Here is a 17,702-nt window from a genome sequence, read left to right as displayed (position 1 = left end):
GCTAATTAATTGCTATGATCTCACCATTGAGCTTAACAGATCCTCCTTAATCGCGCAGCTGAAATCTAATCGCCTTAATTGGCAGATTCATTATTATGAAGGCAGGAATCCGGCTGGCAGTGAGGCGAGTGTACGCGCACACTCGAGTCCGGACTGCGGTAAACCGCGATTGCTGGCCACGCGTACTTTCGCGCTTCCAGCTATCGCGGATTTTATTGATGAATCAGGGGCACAGACTTGAGCAATCCCTGACTAAAGGAGGCTTAGACAAATTCTTAGAAAGAAAAACTTACATAATATAGTTTATTTAGATAATTGAAAATTATTGTGTTAAGGTGTGATTTTGGGGCACAGTAGAGCAGAACTGTGTCACGTGTGTTATGTTTATTGCATGCATTCCCACCATAGGAAAGTGCATTGCTGTGTGTTGTATATGCGTGCTCTTGACGTACCCAGCGTTTTCCTCAACTTTATCACAACTATACTCAGGAATCTACTTCCTATTTTGAATAATATTTTTATATTGTTTTATATGGTGATAGTTATTTGTCTTTTGTATAGCTTTGCAAAATTTTGGTAAAAATTATCCTCTACGGTCTTATTGTGGTAACAAACGTTTGATTTAGGTGTGCATATTGAAAAAAAATAGAAACCCTGTGCTTATAACAATGGTATTATCTTCTTTGTAATAAGGTATAAAACGTTGAGCAAGTTCTAACTTTACTTTATTTGTTTATAAAGAAAGCGCTTTTACTGTTTCCAAATCTTCTTTGAAATATCTCTGCCCTTCTTTCCTGTCCCAGTGGCAATTTTGTCAAAAAGACAGGAAATGAAGGAAAACAACAGTAAAATCCTAAAATCCTGAGTTTTAATTCCTACCTTGAACAAAAGAAATACTTTTTCTCGTAGTGTATTTTTAATGACAGCAAATAATGGTCCACATCAAATTTTGTTGTAATTGTGCATATGACTGTACTAACCTCCTATACTAACCGATCTTGTGTGAATGGCCCAATTTTCTTTGAAAAACAGTATGCAATATGTAGGGGCTGTAAAAATGAGTAAAATAATGATGTGAAACATGGAATGAGAACAATAATGTGATCTTTTGTGTTATCCCTTTCTTAACGCAAACACACACAATGGTCTACTAGTTCCTGAAAAATGTACAAAATTGAAAAAGCAGAGCAAAGGAGCCATGATAACTGTATTGTTAGTTTGCCAAAATAGCATTCCATATACATATGAAGTTCATAAATTGTGTTATTTTGGAAGAAACTCCAAAAAGAAGGATTGCTGTAATACAATTTCAATATTTAGAACAGCCAATGTAGGGGGTCGTAACTTGACATACCATACTGACTGTATTCTGAATATAGATCTACACATTTAGCTCTGCCTTTTCAGTTCCCATCAGAAGGCAGCATTATTACAAAACTAAATTAAAAACAAAAAATAGAATTTTTCTGTAAAGAAACCAGATTTCAGCTTTCCTATTATGAAATCATTTGGTTTAACTAAACAAACATTTAAATAATTGCTTGTTGTAATAACTTCATTTGTGTGCCTATTTGTGTTTTAATAAATTAGCCTCATTGTGTTACATTCTTAATACACCAGATCTCACTTATCATTACAATCCTTTTTTTTTTGGAAGAAAATACACTTTATGACAGAAGGGAATTTTGGTAGTTCACAATAAAATGTTTAATGAGTCTTTTAGGAATGAAATGTCCTGGTTCTTTCCATAGCCTGTATTTAAGACAGCATGCTCCTTCTTTTTGATTTCACTCAGAACCAGTAAAAAGTAAATGCTCCCCTTTGATACTGGCTATGAAGCTGCATTTGGGCATCGGTGTTATGCTAAAAGATGTAAGATTGGTTAGAGATGCTTTAATGTACCATATAATGATTTCCCATCTTAAATTAAATATACTTGAGTTTGAAAACTTTGTTACTAATAAATATTTCAAATTATACTGCTTGATACTATCCCCCTATATGCAGCAGATAATACATAAATTAGACTTTCTAGTTCATATAAAGCACTTTCATTATTGCATGAAGTAATTTCAATTCAGATTTTTCTTAATATGTATAAATGAGAATTAAAAAAGACTACCCCCCTATGATAACTATTTGTGGAAGTGCGATATTATGGTCATACAATGTAATATTAAACTAGAATATGTGTAAAACATTCAAATCATTTTTACATATAATTCAGTTAAATAATAAATGAGAGTTTCTTCAATGTTTAAGAAATGACTAGCTGTACTTTAATTAACTGATACTGTTCTTTTATCTCTGTGGTCCCCAGCCTTCTATTATAACAGTTTCAGCACCTTTTTTTTATGGTGAAGTTTTAAAATGGTTCATTAAGGAATAAAATATTGTTACACCTGCCAAGACTTTCGAACATATAATGATCCTTGTGAGAGGAAATACTCTAGCCTCGCTTACTATGCTGATTCTCATGGACATTACCATTGGCTCCTTTGATAAAGCTCAGTGTTTGAGCTAATGGTAATATTTAAAGAAAAAAAGAATGCAAGGCATTTAATGCACCATTTAATAAATATGTAATGTGTAAAGTGACTTCATTGTGCCTGCTGTTTATTTTTGGATGGAAAAAAACTAATGTTCCATGAAACATTTATCCTGCAATAGAAAATTAAGCCTGCCTGTATTTTGGTATTGAACTAAAAGTCTAATAGATCTTACATAGAAAGAATCTTAAAGCATATCTTAACCCAAAACCAACAATGTAATATTTTGCAACTTACCAGTACTCTAACTAGTTGGTTGCATTTAATTTTATTTTTTAATTTTACCAAGTAATCCTGCGAGCATCATTCTTCCTGTTTAAGGTAGTTTTCTAGGCTGAACTACAAACATGTCTTCCATCTTTACGTGTAATTAATTATTCTCACAGGAAGTGACAAAGGTAATGTATTTTTGGCAAGATATTTTTCGCATTCAGTAAAAATATAAACAAATTTAGCCACCCAAAAAATTTAAGATTAGTAAACAGAAATAAATTACATTTTTCTTCTTTATCAGCTCAGTTATTGTTTAATTTATTATTCACCAATATTCCTGTACTTCCAACAGAGTTATGAAATTACAGACACATATTTAAAAGAAAAACAATTTTAAGCAATCTATCAATACTCGTGATTTCATTGTGTTCATAAAATTTGTTTGGGTTCTTGAAATTATTAGATTACCAAACAATTGAACTGAAGCATTAGTCTTCAAGTGCCTTACATTTCCATTATTCCTTGAATGTAGTATGGTTCTGCTGTTGGTTGTGAGAACTGGGATTTTAGATCAAAAGCCTGGATTAAATTCAATCTCTGGTGTTAGCTCAGTTTGTTGCAGTAGAAACTCTTTCTATGTTGTCTAGTGCACAGCTTTTAATTCTATCACCATTAGCTTTACAACTTCATATTTTTATCAGGGCTGCATTTATTCTTCTTGCCCCTTTAGACTACCGTTTTTTACCTCATTCAACTCATCATGGACACAAAAGGCACCCCAATATCTTCCGATGGTATCCGTACTTCATTAAACATGTTATGCTTGATAAATATTGTGAGAATCTAATCCTGAAAAATATACAAACAGTAAACAGTATACGTTAATATATTATGATTATAATAAAAATATACAATTGCACCTACTATAGTGTAAGCTTTGTCAGAACATATCAAATCAGGCAGCTCTCATCTTGGAGTAGATACAACTTGCAGATAACCTGTGACTTCTTACATATTGAAAATATTCATATATCAAAAATTCATGGCTATTCTTTTTATGTCGAACACAGATATTTGTTTTTTTTAATATGAGGCAGTCTCTAAATGAGGCATTAGCAATTCATCTATTAGCATGAGCCCGTTCAGTAGTGCTTTTCTTATTCTTTTCTCTTTTGTGATGTTTTTTGTTTTCATATATGTATTGTGTTTAATATGTATTTATATATATATTATAGCTGTATATATAAATTGTTGATTTGCAAAAGCTCCATAGTGGTCTGTACCATAAGTCTGCATTGTTTTGTGGTCCATCCAAGGATTATTCTTCTTTTGTTGCCATCAACAACTTAAACACTGAAGTTCCAAGACTAATTTTAAGAAGGTTTGTGTTCCAGCTGATCCTTTTAGACCAGAGCTTTGGTAGATGTTCTTCCTGTTTAGAAGTATTAAACTGTCCATTATGGGTTTGGCTTCTGTTCTGATGATGGATTTAGACCCTGAAACATATTTATGGAAACATTTTCTGGTTCCTTGTTGATGAGTTGCATCATAGTTTTCCAGTTAGATTTTGTCATTCTAACTTGCTACTCTTCCTTCAGCTCCCTTGCAAAAGGTCACTGGTTATCTGTACACAAGGCACACCAAAGTTGTGAAAAAATAGCAGGAAGAGAGAGTTTGCTTATTCAGTGAAAGTAAAACAGAAAGCAGTGATCAAGAGAGAAGAACAAATCTATCGTCTTACCATGCCAGCAGTTCGGTTCTGGAGCAAGAGCAGGTGGGCTGCAAATACACAGTATAGGTAGTCCCCAGGTTACATACTAGATGGGAACTGTAGGTTTGTTCTTAAGTTGAATTTGTATGTAAGTTAGAACATTATTTTAATCAATGCAATTAGGACAGATGTTTGTCTCAACATATTATTTGGCAGCGTGGTGTCAATTACTGAAATCCTCTCTGTGAGTTAATCACAAAACAAACAAAACAAAAAACAAAGCAAACAAAATAAAACTTTATAGAGCCTAGACATTAATTAACATCTGGAGCAACCTGTGCTTTGATATGCAAAAAGAAACAACTACAGATTTTGTCTTGGTCATTAAAGAGTTACAAAATGTTGCTCAGCTATGTTTAGCAGAGTTTCAAGATTTCCTCTGCAAGTCATGCAAACCGCCCCCTCCCCCCATCAAGACTCTGTCCTGCACACGAGCGAGCAGGGAAGCCCCGTTCGTATCTAGGAGTTGTCCGTATGTCGGATTTGCTTAACTCAGGGGCTACCTGTACAAAATTGCACCAACTAAACCACAATGTATAATGTGTTATTCATTTATCCAAAGCCTCAAAGCCAATATAGAAAGGAGTGAGAGGGACTAATTGTGGACATAGACATAATTATTCATCAATAAGGCCATTCCGAGTGCCAACAATCATTGGCAAGAGTGACAATTCTGAAGTTGTTTATTTTAAACACGAGAGCATTGTTCCACTTCCAATAGAACTGTTCGTAAAATGGTTCTATTGGAAGGATTAGTAGGTGTTCACAACATGTTCCAGGAGTACTTAGAAAATCAGAAAGCCCAACAATACTGGTATAGGCAGACTATATTACATTTATAATTTTTGTATGATTATCGTTCGAAAATATGATATTTAGATTATTGTGTGCTTCCTCTGGTAGCTCTGCCAATCACTACAGTGTTAATAAACTATAAGTGAAACAAAACATAACTTTTTCACTGGGATTGGTGGAATGGATGACACAAAAAAGACTCTATACAAATACAATGTATGTTTTTGGAAGTATCAAACATCCTGTGACATTTCTATGCATAATTGCTGTTGCCATATTTAGTAGTTGAGGTCAGGAACTACATGCTGAAAAACACAAGGTACACTATGGATGTACGCCATCTGCATGATGATCAGCTTTCCCTGTAGGGAACCTCCTGGCAGAGATGTAACTATGCACATGTGAGGCTGAACGGACTACTTCGCCTCATTGAATCTGCTTGACGATTTGACACCAGTATCTCTGGCATGAACCGTACAGTTGAAATAAAAGACTGCTAGTAAGAGCCCACTGGAAGGCTTTGTGAAACTAATGCCACTTGGGATTTGCTGATCACAGCAGTGTATAACAAGACCTATGGGCATAGTAATAGGTACATATAACAGCTAACATCTATCCATGACAATAGACTGAGGCCATCCAAGTCAGATCTACTTTGACATCAAGAATGTGCAGGCATTGTTCGCATAATGCAACAAAGAGGGTTTCTCATTAACCCCACTGATTCTGCAGAACAAAATGAATGTAGTAAATGGGCTATGTGCTGTAGGCCATGAGTTAATCATCCCTGCCAGGTGCATAGACAGAAACAGGATTCATAAGGGAAAAGCCGAAGAGTTCAGCAAAGAGCCTTTCGGAGCGTATGCTGAGGGTTGAAGGAAGCTTGACCTGTGATTTGTGATTTAATCTACAAAATCATGAACGCCTGCAAGAAGCAAATCTTTCCACAAGCTGCCATTTGCCCTAACTAATTAAAATACATTATCTACATAAAGGTATACTTAAATACAATCTCATCAAAGATAAACTATATAAATGGTAAGTATTTCAGATAAACAGTTCTGACCATACAGCATGAACATAATACATCTTAGAATAAAAAGAAAAACAGTCTATTTTTACATAAAGGAGTTGTACAATAGAAGTGGTTTGTAAAGTCTTTATTGCAGATGGGATGGTGGAAGCTTGATGTGTCCAAATGAAAACCTGCATACTAATTTTTAGTCTTTAACATAGCTCCCCAAGGATGGATGCACTCTGATAGTTGGGCGATGGCACAAAAAAGTAATACAAAGAATTAAATATTTTGTTTGAAGTTTATGAGACAATTTAAAAAGAAATCAGGCAAATGCAATCCTTTGGTATAATGATTTTTTGGGGCTCTCTGGCAAGAATTAAACAAATTCATTTTTTGCTTATTAATATTACCTATTAATTATATCAATATTATTATTTTTTTTTTTGCCAGGGCAATGTAACAAATTCACATGGTACAGGATCCACATGACATCTGTATTTACAAGTTCCAAGATTTTCAGGGTGTGGGCAAATCTGTGGAGTGTCAAAACAAAGTTCAAAAGACCCAGCCAAAGTGCCAAAATATTAGATGAGACTGCAAAACTCTGAGCTGTAAAGTATTTTTACACAAAATATAAAAACAAAGCATAAATCACACAGCCTGATGCGGACTGATTTGTTAAAGTTCTCCACAACTGGGGAGGACAGACTATCATGTGGGAACATGGATGATCCAGCAAACCTGGAATGGATCTGGTCCAGGATTGAAAACATTAGCCAACTAATAGCAAATGATTTTTAGGAAATTCATTCCAAGTTTGCTGGATCACCCAGGTGCCCCCATGAAGCTTCCCCTGTCCTGTAGAGCTTTAATAAATGAAGCCAATTGTCTTTTGCCTAAGAAACTTAATGGGTTCTGTAAGCTTGGTTCTTTAATATATAAAAAGTGTATGTAAAACCTATGTACTGTATTTTCCCTCCAATTTGTACATCACTAGCACAAATACTGTGGTTCATTATTCCAGTTTCTACCTTAGTAGACTGAAATTTTTTCACCTGGGTGAAGTTGATGGCAAAAGACAGAAAAGTTTTTATTCTTTGCAGGTAGATTAAACAATGAATATTATTAATAAAGGAATAGGTTTCTTTTTCCTATTTTCATTGGCTGCATACAACATTTGTAACTATTAAGATTAGTTTTATAAGAATAATTTAACCCAAACCACCATGTCATCAACTTTTTCTACTAGGTCCTCTTACCTTACCAAAACATTTTTAATGGCATGTGATAATCCCCTTTTGGTGAGTTAAATTTATACTTGTAATTATTTATGATCAAAGCCCAGATGACTTATCCAATGATTGGCTGTATCTCTGGCAAAGTTACAAACTGATCCCCTTTGTAACCTATGGCCTTCTCCACTTTTAATGCAGTAAGAGCTATGTAGCGATCTTTACAGTGGCGATCAAGTATATAAAAAAGGTAAACAGGACATTCAAATGGAAAAGTAGTGTTAAATATAAAAGTATTGATCAAGCTGTAAAGTATCTATCTTTTCAGATGAATAACATCTATAAAAATGGGCAAACTGAAAAAAATAAAAATGCATGTGTACAAACCCAGCATACCTGGCTGCCAGAAATGAATGAACTTGGCAAGTGTGCAAGAAGTATGTCCGACCTGGCCAAGTAAGATTGCAGAATATACTGAAGTCCTGAAGAGGACTGGGTAAACATGTCAGTGCTGGCAACAGAGCAAGGAGAAGGAATTTAGTTAAAAAATTGCATACAGGCAGGTAATTTTATATTATTGCAGAAGTGACATTACCTGTCCCTGCTACATGAGTCTGCTTGCCTGTCTGCTAGCAGATTTTTCATTTCTCAGTTTAGTTCTCCTTTAAGGATATAAAACAGTTTATTGTGTATAGTCTGCGCACAGGTGTACTGACAGTTACTAGAGCAAGGATATACACATTTGTATAGGAAACACCAGAAAGCAAGCAATATAATCCAAGTTTAAAACTACATCCAGGTATACTCAAATCAAAATAGGTACTTGATAAAAAATATTATATAGCTTTCCCATCCATAAGCTCAATTCCAAAGATAAACCAGTAAAACAACAGGATAAGGATCTTTATAAAATAAAAGTTATTTACAGAGGAGTCCAATGAGATTTAAAAATTACAATCACATGACTAAAATAATGATCCTTATCCTTGTGCAATGCTTCATGAATTGAACTTTATATGTCTAAGAAAATTAAAAATGGTTTCATTATGCAGAGCAAAGCAGTGTTTAATGGTCCTTTAAATGCTGAATTCCTGAACTTGAATGATCTCACAATTTTTTTTTGGCTGTTTAACCTTTTAAGCGTCTCCTCAGAAGTCATTTTCTCAGCCTCAGAAGCTAAATTACTGTGTTTTTTGTTGTCGAAGGCTTTTTGTCTGAGCTACAATTCGAAAGAATAAATAAATATATAAAATAGAGTAATGTCAAGTACATAATAAATCTTTAGTTGGGGCAGACAGCTAAATACACTACTGTAATGCATACACTATATAGGAGCTGTTTTACCTGTATTTCAATGTATTACCTTATTCAAAATTCAAAATCACACAGCAATGCCAGCCAGATGAGATAGCTGTACTGTAAGTTACCACTATAGCATGGTCACACATTACCCCCAGTCTGGGGTTGGGCAAAAGGGTAATAAAATATTCACTCGGCTCTCTCCTCCTAGCAGTACATTCTTTTCAGAACAAACACAAACAGGACACATAAGTGGCTTTCAGTATAAGTCACATTGTAGAAAGGATATCAAAACAATGATATTTCAAATAGTTTCATTTTTATTAAGATTAGGGGTTTTGTATGATCTTTCATATTTTTTAAAATTTCAGCTTTTATTGAATGAGTTTTCATTTAATTTGCATGACTTTTTTGCAAGCTCCTTTATAGCCAATACTAATTCTCCTTAGGTATGCAGTACCTCTTTAGTATAGAGGTCCATTAAGGGTATAGGTGTCAATGTTCCAGATTATGTTTCTTCCTAGGGAGTAATGGTTGGCTACCTGCTGTTACAGGGGAGGAACCTTACCTTAGCACAGTGGAGGCCAATGTCTTCATGCATTTTTGGGTGGACATACTGAACAGAAAAAATAGGTGAAGAACTGAAACGGATGAGAAGAAAGGGGACCTCTCACCAAAGGATTCTAGAAAATGTGAGATAGAGGGAAGGTTGGCCCAGAAGGTCCCAGGGCAGAACTAAGCTGTGCTCTGACCAATCGATGGATGTGAATGGGAGGAAGAGCATGGTTTCCAGTGACTACAGACTTAATTCAATGGAAGGAGCCAATGGAGAAGAAACCCATAGGAAACGTACTTTACGACTCGAGCCCTTATGTGCTGTGTTTGGGGACTGTCACTTCAATGGGGAGACCCACTCCATAAGAAAGATACTTCTCTCACTGCCTGTTATGTATGATGACTACTGGAGGTTATGTATCAGTGCTGATTATAAATTACCTTCTAATGGATTTGACATCCTGTTCCTGCCCTAGACCTCTCTCCTACAAGTTTGAGTTACAATGTACAAACCTTTGTGATTCTTTTTGCAACATTATAAGGAAGAACCAATATTTCAGTGCTACAATTACACAATTCAAGGAACCATACCTTAAACAAATATGGAGGATGTCACTGCTGGTCTCTCTTTTAAAAAAATGCCAGGTTCTCATGCTGGTGGAAAGGTTTCAGTGGTTTCCAACCTATTGAATAAAAACCTGCATAATATGTTGGCACTATATAAATACAAAATAATACATGCATGCAATACAAAACATGCATGCATGTTCTGCATTTATTTATACTTTAATATGAACTAATGTAACAGAGAGACAGACAACTGGTACTTTTATAAATAAGTCAGCAATGCCAGTACCTTATTGCTCCCTGTATGTATAGGTTTCCTGTAAATTTCGTTTATGTATGCAGAAGATAAAATAAATATATATAGCCATGAGTGTCTTTATACACAAAGGTCTGTAAAAGGCAAAAACAAAAAAAAAAAATAATTATAGCTACCGCTCTGAAAATGCCATGGCAACTAGATATTTTCTTTTAGGAAATTTAATTTTCTTGACAATGGTATTTCTAACTATACTGTTGAACAATTTGGTGAGGACAGATATACTATAATCATATTAGGTAAGGCAGTGATATGAGTGATATGGCAGCTTTGCCTTTACCATGGTTGGTTGTGTTCGACCACCAGTTCTTTTTTTTTTTACATTTTTATATGTACTTCTTTTCCAGGGGTCTTTTATCCATGGTTCCTCTTTTCTTTTTTGTCCTTCAGTGGTGGGAATGTCTATTACAGAGAATAGGGTCATGTAATGGCATGGCACTGCTCTCTGCAGAATTCCCCTTTGAGTCCAGGCTGGTGTGATAATAAACCTCAGGGGCAGATCTCTTATGGAAAGTGGGTTAAATGATGCCATTCGTAGGTTTAGATTTATACATGTTTACCTAAGCTGAACTTGGGTTTTAGTACTTTAAGTTGTCATCTTCTTAGTGTGATGTGAATGGTCTCTCTGCATCCCCTGCTCTGAGACTATGTGCTGAAGGAGATGAAACTAATAGGTAGAGTGGTTCCTTATCCAAGTTCTGCCCTGTCATTGGCTGCTGGGGCTTTATTGTCTCTCTGCACCCAGGAATCTCTGCCTGTTGTAGTGTTTAGCTGGGCTGATGTGCTGCTGGTGTGAGTTTTGTTTGCTTTACCCTTGTCTGTTTCTGACTTTTTGATTGCATGCCCCCTGGACCGACCTTTGCCTGTGACCTTGACACTGTTTTGTGCTTCTTCTTTGGTATCCCTTCTGGTGGACTGATCACATTGTGTGACCTTTGACTTGTTTTTAAGATTTGTCTTTGTAAGAACCTTGTGCTGTTCTATCTGTGAGCTCATGGTCCACTGCCAGCCTTTCCCCAGATGCCATCCCTTGCACACTAAGTCCTGGGGGCAACTGTGTGCTGGGAAATGCAACCAGTCTCCCGAGGCCGAGTGGCGGCTTGCTATAGGTGAAGACTGCAGTGTTATATTGGGGGACTGGCACCTGTTGAGTACTGGTGCCGGACCAAGGCCTTACAGTGACACTCAACACCAGTCACTATTGTTGGAGATCTAGTGACCATTATTTGGGATGTAGATGAAAAGTTCTCAAACAAACCCACTGCAGGCTCCTTGCTGTCTCTCACATATGGATAGTCTGATGCAAAAAAAAAAAGCCAGGTATATTCTTACTATATTTCTGAAGCCCAAACTTTTTTGTTTTATTATCCTTATTATGGCAATTTTCCTTTACTACCTGTTCTGTAGGCCAAACAGAAAGTGAGAGAAATTTGCAATAAGTGTCCTCACTGGGTAACTTAACAGTCAGTCACGTTTTGTTGACAACGTTTTAGGATTAAAAATCAATATTAGACCCAGCAAAAATGGGTACAAAGCTAAAAAAAGATATTAGATATCTCATTAGTAGTGGGAGATAATTATAGGAAGCTATATTGCTTCCAATGGTGGACAGTAACTGGTTTCTTTGTTGAACCAAAGATGTCTGGTGGTCCATAATACTACTAGAATTCAAGTACCAGCTTTACCTACGAGGCATTCGTAAGTAAATTGGAGTTGACATTTTGTTGACAGTTTTGTCTATCCTCTTTCAAATAATCACAAACTGACGGTCATGTAACTATTGACTAGTGCATAAACTGTTATGACATCTGGGTATGTATTTTAGAAAGGTTATACCTTTGATTACCTAGCTATGTGCATTCAATTTAAATGATCCCACACAGCCCCTTGGAAGCATAAAGCTGGGAGATTCATTTTTCCTTTGCGGCTTCCTTCTCTGGTTAAGAAAAGATTTCAAGTTCCTGGTTTTTAATTGTCTTAGCTACAATTTTTTTTTTGTATTTTTAATATTTAGTTTAAAATACTTGGTCTTTTGATAAAGTGAATACCAATATGAATTTGTGTTATATAGTTGTAAAATGTGGATCTAAACCTACAAATAATGTTCCTTATTGCAGATGGGACAAGCTGTGTTTCTTCAGAATAAAACAAATCTACCTGCCTATAATTATTTACCTAAACTCACCTCTTCTTCCTCCTTTGCTGGCACCCACTTCTTTAACTTGTCCTTTACTGGGTTTGGGATCTTTCATTATCTTGATTGGGCGGGCCATCTCATGCATACGGTAGTTCATTCATTCCTTGCATTCAGGTGCACTCATTGGTACAATCATACACTGAGCTGTCCAAGCACATGGGAAAAATAAAATAGACAGAGTATGTGTGTTTTTTAATATTTTAAAAATAACACACCATAGATGTTTTAATTCACATTATTGTTACTGCCAGTTGTGTTGAGGTTTTTAATGTTAGCAGTGACAGCTCAATTTTGTGCCCTATGTTTAAATTTAAGTCAATGTAATTTTCCTGGTTTTTCAAGTAAAAGTATGTACCTGCACAATAAATCCCCATGTCATTGTAATACGATTTGCCCCAACCCGTTAATTGACACTTTTGATAGACAGCCTGGCATACATTTAAGTGTGGAGAAAATATTAATAAGGGTCTCTGAATTTAAAAAATATCCAATTCATATACTGAATAACATAATTTCAGGTATTAACCTAATACATTTACTAAAAACAATATACTGTATATCACTATAGTCACCCAGTATATCACAGTAATAGTTCTTTTAGCTACATGAAGCAAATGCAAAGCCGGTGAAACACAAGTTCGTTTTATGTGGGAATACATGATTATGACAGAATGGATGGGTTACCATCAAACTCCACCGATACCTTACAAAAGCCACCCCTTTACCCCTTAAATCTTTGATAATCATGCCTCTCCTATTTTGAGATGAAAATGGCAATACCAGCCTTTTAATAACTATAACATCAGTAACATCAAACCTCGAAGTGGCAATACCAGTGCAAGTAAATGAAAAAAAGCATCACATCAGGCTATTTTCAGTCCATTACAGTGCGTTACCATCATCTTATTGATAGATGTCCACCACCATATTGCTAATAGAAGCAATTTAATATTACTTTTGAATAGTTTCTTTCATTATTGCAATTCACTGCTGTACTTTCATTATTCATGGTTTAATAAATACTATGATAAATGGAAAAAGAATTGCACTAATGGCACTAAAATTGGTCAAATATCACTGTATTTTTCATGATTTTATACCTCACCCCTATATATCCCAAAGTTCACACAGATAGTCTGCCTTGCAGCTCCAAATACAGATTGCCTCTGGTTCTTTTTTAAGGGTTTCCTAAACAAATGAAGTCTGATAACCCTAGTTAAAAAAGAAAAAGAGGTGCCTTTTCTTCTTTTATTTAGAATTCAGAGCTGGCAGATTATTTCTTCAGATTGAATGAAATAGCACAATAAAAGAAACACTTGGGGTCAGTGAAATTATGGTGTAAATGTAGCAATCATGATAAGTGCTAGATGGACAGAGAATCTCCCAGCCTTAAGGGATAAAGTGTGCAATTCTGATGAATGACAGAGTGATAGAAATGCCTCTCCACCCCAGTGATGTGTAAAATCTAGTCCTGATAAATTGTCCAAAAGGAAGAATTCTTCCATGCTGATTAAGGAACAACTATTGCAAAAAAAAGATCAAATATAAAATTGTTCCTGTACAATACCTGTCATTTAATCATATATCTATAATTTTTACTTAATATTTTAGTGATTAAAAGTTTTCTTATGTGACTATTTTTGGCTCTTGAATTCTGCCTTGCCTGAACTATGTGTCACTAACAGCTATTAAAACACACTTCCAAAAGTTATAGCCATGTTTAATTACTTTGCCTTTTTAAAATCCCTTACTAAAGGTAATTTCCACTAAAATACATTTTCATGCAACACAAGGGAAGAAACGATTATCAAGAATACTAGTCAAAGAACTCATTACTGGCATCTTAGGAGACCAGTAATATTTGGCTTGCTTTCTGTACAGTAGTCCTCAAGCATTACACCAATACCATAGGTCTTCTGAAAGCTAGGTGTTACATCTATTACCTTTAAAGTAATTTATTATATGCTTGCCAGATAATCATTCCAGGTATCCAATGGGATTAAACAGAAGTGAACCAAAAAACCTTAATCTACGTGCCCAGGGGAATAATTGAGGTTAATTGCTGGATTTTATCTAGGGAGGGAGGGCAGGCTCAGTGTCTGCAATGGAGTCACCAAGACTTTATTTTTATTGCAGTTCTATCTCTATAGGTCTATATCTAAACTACATATATCTATATATAATTCATGTAAATTCTTGTTAGCAAACGTGTTTATAATATTGAGGTTTCCAAATATTGAAGGTGAACTCCAGAAAAATAGCTAAATACACAGAACAAATATATATTGGAAACAGTGATACCTGCAGAAATATTAGTTTTCTGCATATGTAGTTCTGAAAATTAAACAGAATAGCCCTGACTGACAGGGCAGACCTGATTTTATTCTGTTTGATTTGATCAAAGCTCTCCAAGACTAGAGAAGATTGACTTCTCATGGGAGAACTTGAGTGATCAACAATCCTGGAATGGATCTGGTCCAGGATTGAAAACATTTTCCAGATAATAGCAAATGATTTTAGGAAATCCATTCCAGGTTCTCCAATAACAGTCTTCCTCTTTATTAAATCAGGCCTATTGCTTCTTATTTTTTTACTGTGAGCTTTGCTATACAGGGGTTTGCAAAGGCCTGACACAATGCCCCTGATTCATCAAGCAAAATCGGATTATCGGTCGCGCATTCGTATTAGCGATCCGGAATCGTGCGCGATCGCGCTATTCAACAACCGGAAAAGCTCGCGCACGGAGCCGCGCTTATCCGACAGCTTTTTACTGGCGATCATGCATTAAAAAATCCGCGATCGATGGCCGCGCGTACGTTCGCGCTTCCAGCGAGCGCGGATTTCATTGATGAATCAGGGGCAATGTATACCTCAAGAAATTACACTAGTCATTTTCCACCAATTATAATGATGTAATAACTAACAAAGAGCTGCAATAGTTTATGTGTTCATATGAGCCTATTTAAAACCATGAGTGTGAAATAAAAAACCTAAGACTGTGTGTACACTGCAATAGTTCTATTACTACAGTATCATTATCTGCAAAATGACCTTAAAAAAGTCCACATCACTCAGCCAGGATCATCCCAACCATTTTAATAAATGGACAGATCCATCTGAACACTGAATAGCATGTATTTACCTTAGGATCCATACACTGTACTTGTAAAGATGCTCCTAATTTGAATACATACATGTTTCTAAGTTAAACACAGATGCTGAATTGCCTTTCCACATGTTTAGAACACTGTGCATTAGCTAAACACAGTCTGCTGCAGGTTTGGAATTTCAATTCACTCACTCCTATGTCATCACTGATGTTAGGCGGTGAAGCAGCAACTCAAAGCAGAGTCATTAATCAAATTTATACAAGCTTTAAATGTTAAATATGCATATGTGAGAATCATAGCATGGTTAATTAAAAATAAAAAATTGGAACACTACAATAACTCTTTGAACACATGGGAATGAAAACACAACAGCGCCTATGAAATCAGCAGTGTGTGGAAGGACAATTATTTGTTAAGGGGACCCTCAGCTGAGAAGTGGTATTAAATCAGCATTTGTCAGGGGAGATTTAAATCTATGAATAACTATGGTTGTGTGTGTGTGTGTGTGTGTGTGTATATATATATATATATATATATATATATATATATATATATATATGTTGAGAGAGAGAAATTGATTGTATGTGATTATTAAAACATAATTCTGCACTGTTTCTTTTGTATGTGTTAGCAACCATATATACAATATGTTTGCATTGTGTTTATTAATAATATACGGTAATGTGCATGCTATATAAACATAGGCTTTACTATTAATATTATTTCTTAAGAATATTTATAGACCAAATCTGATTTTCATAGTATGACACTTGATCTCTTAATTTAAATAATCTCATTTTTTTCAGAGATCTGTTTACTTTATGTTCTTTTGCAATGACCCCGTGGAATCTAATGTATGCAATCTAAGGCTCCTAATATTGAAGCAGTGCAATAACACAAAAATTGACATTAAGCATGAATATTATTTCTTTAAATTCCAATGTTGATATTAGTGCCATGCAAGCTAACAATCTCATATAACAAAGATAATAACAATAAAACTTAATATAAAATAAAATTATACTCAATCAGCTGGCAATAAACTAACCTAGCGTAAAATAATAATTTTTAAAAAGGCTGCAAAAGTCCTCGTAGCATTTTATTATAAGATAATATTGGTAGTATCTTTTAGTACTTTTTTGTGGGTGTAATTTATTATTTTTAAATGGTAGCCTACCCCCTGGTAGATGGTAAAGGTGTCAGATTTTATAATAAAGTCTTTTTCTGTTTGTGCCTGGTGATTCTGCATTTATGACATTTCTAGTTGTAGGGTGACAACTCTTCATTACTCTTGGCATCCTAAGCTTCCTGCACACATTTAGGCTGATCTACCAATGTGAAACTATCTGGAATATTTTATTGCCACAAATGTTTTTTTGTTTTCCTATAGCTGTAGAATAAGGTTTGCCCACAAGGCATCTGATGTATCAGTGAGGACAAGCTGGTCCTTGGAACTTGCACCTGTGGTCCTGCACACACTGGAAGCAGTCCCAGGGGCTGCAGCATCATGCAGGACAATATTATTTACAACCTGCAAAAAATATGTTTTAAAAGGATTTTGAAAAATCACCCTTTTTCCATTTATACTTGAGTTTAGTATTTGCATTAACACGCAATGCAAAACCTGCATTTATTTTTTTATTACTAAAATGCATCAGCCCATCTATTATGCAGTGCAATTCATTGGTATAGTACCCCCAAAACACTGCTCGGACTTTTGCCAAAGCAGTCGCATATCATTTATGTGCAATCCACAAAATTGAACTGTCTCTTTTGTGCCGAAATTGCGATCACTTATTGAGTGATGGCATTTACTGTAACCTTAGAACTGTCACAGCTGAGGAGCACTTTTTAAACATATGCAAATCTGTTCATGGCTGCTAATATATTATGCAAATTAACAACAGAAAATAATTATATCCCTAACTTGTGTTATAAATCCAAGCAATTTATTAGTAACTGCAAACAAAAAGAGAGTTGTCCTCAACTCTGCAGTAGCACCCAAAGCACAACTAACTGCATGACTGCATTTAATGGTTTGTTGCGGTGTTATGGACAATAAATTGGTGCCATCGTTAAC

Source organism: Pyxicephalus adspersus, chromosome 1, assembly GCF_032062135.1.
Source record: "Pyxicephalus adspersus chromosome 1, UCB_Pads_2.0, whole genome shotgun sequence".
Taxonomy (NCBI): domain Eukaryota; kingdom Metazoa; phylum Chordata; class Amphibia; order Anura; family Pyxicephalidae; genus Pyxicephalus; species Pyxicephalus adspersus.
Note: the sequence above shows the minus strand (reverse complement) of the source record.